This window comes from Myotis brandtii, unplaced genomic scaffold, assembly GCF_000412655.1.
Source record: "Myotis brandtii unplaced genomic scaffold, ASM41265v1 scaffold51, whole genome shotgun sequence".
NCBI classification, from domain to species: domain Eukaryota; kingdom Metazoa; phylum Chordata; class Mammalia; order Chiroptera; family Vespertilionidae; genus Myotis; species Myotis brandtii.
In genome coordinates this window covers 3,314,440-3,316,524 of record NW_005369442.1, presented here as the reverse complement: position 1 = coordinate 3,316,524, position 2,085 = coordinate 3,314,440, and positions in this window count along the sequence as shown.

Sequence of the window (2,085 nt, the reverse complement as noted above, 5' to 3'; positions counted from 1 at the left end):
GTGGGCAGCCCTGGGCCCGAGCGGGGCTGGGGACGGGTGCGCCTAGGGGCAGCCTCACCTAATCCGCCGGGCCCCTCACTGCTGCCCTTAGGTCAGAAGAAGAAGCAACAAAAAAAAAAAGGCAAACCCAGCGCTCCTTGATTTCTTATTCCATAAGCAACAGGGAAGTTAGCCCCCAGCCCAGGCGTGCACGCTTGAGAATGGAGCTGTTCAAAGAAAAATCTGCAGGCTTAGACCAGACTCTTGAGAACTATTGTCACCCGCCTTTCAAGTCTAAAGCGCTCGAAAATACCCTTCCTAATCTCTTCAAGGCTCCACCCATAGCCACTTGACTAATTAAACTCCGCTTTTAAGTTTCAACCGTAAAAATGCATTCTAAATTGTAAACAGTCAACGAGAAAAACGCAGTCGGTTCTTGAGTTGTGAGAAGAAAACGTTTCGGGAAGATCGCGGACGCAAAACAGAATGAGTAATGAGCGGACACATCCGTAGACGTAGTAGGTCATTGCTGAGCCTTCAAAGCAGGACTTCAGTGGAGAAATTATCTTCGGATTACAGAGGGTAGAGAAGGGTGATGAGGACATGGAGGCTGCCTGGTGACCACGTGTCGGAAAGGAGCCTGGCTTCCCAGGTTTTATGGAGTAACCATGCCTAATGCCTGGCACACAGTAATAAGGCAGAGAGATTTATGCACCCCTTTCCTTCAGTTTACACCAGAACTGCCTTCTTAGTCTGTCTTTGATACTTTAAATCATGCCAGTGCTCAGAAGCTTAATGGCTCCCATAAACCTCCTCGTGTGGCATTCAAGGCCCTGAGTAATCTTATCTAGATAAATTGGACTGCCACTAGTATTATCATAGAGGTAGCAGCAAGTGCTAAATAGGGGTTCAGAGTAGGGAGATGGTTCCTAAATAAAAGGGTCTAGGAACTTCTTAGAATAGATGGTTTTCTAATCTGGCCTTGGAGAATTTCAACAAGTGGAAAGTAGGTGAAGGAACATTCTACACAAAGAAAACAGCAAGCTCGAAAACCCACCTATTAAGATTTTCCTAACTCCTACCCCGGTTCCCCCAGTTCCTTTTAAGTTCCTTCGCTTGTTTCTCTGACGAAAGAGCTTCCAGCCTCCTAAGTTTCCTTGTCTATTTCTCAGTAGGACCTTTGTTTTCCTGTATCTGACAATATATTATTAATGAATTCAGCGTCAGATGCAAGATGGAATGTGGGCCTTAAGGTGTGTAACACCCAAAGGTTTTGATTACTACTTACTATGAAATGCAAGCTCTCCCCATGAATCAAACTTAAGAAGTATTAATTTTCATTGATCAAAGAGAGAAGGAAGGAAATACAGAAAGTACAAAAGGAAAAAAGAGAGCAAAAAAATAATAATTTAGGCCTGGTGCTAACTTTTCTACATTTATTCTCTTTTTAAATTTCTGTTTTTTCTCTCTCTCTCTTTCTCTCTCTCTCTCTCAAACTAAAATCTAATTTGAGGTTGCATGTCCTCTATCAAAGCCCTCAAAGACATAACTGTTTTCTTTCCCCTTTTTATGTCCAAAAAGACAAAAATGAAACATCTCCTTTTAAACTTATTAGAAATGTCCTTCATTTCCTCTATCTGACTACTTACTGGAAATGTCTTATTAATTGTGAATTCATTCCCACATACGGTGGTACAAATAGAAGAATGCAAATTGGCAGCTGGGTTCATTTAAAATTAGCAGAGGCCCTTGTTCAAGAGATGGCATATTCAGAGTGACCCAAATTATCATGACATGAACACCAAGGGCAAATTCAAGGCCAGGTTACAAATCAATACAAAATTTCCTTGGGAGAACTTGAATTCTTAATTGTTTTACAAGAGGCTGTATTTTACTCTGCTGCATCCAAAATTTAAGGTCTTCTGTAAGATAAATACTTTAAAATATGAATGAGTTTTTTTTATTTTGAGAATATGGATTCTTTCCTACATATTTAATTCATCACTTTTTAAATTTTAATTATATATGTTCTTAATAATATTATTCTCAGATTTATTTTTATTTATTTATTTTTAAATATATTTTATTGATTTTTTACAGAGAGGA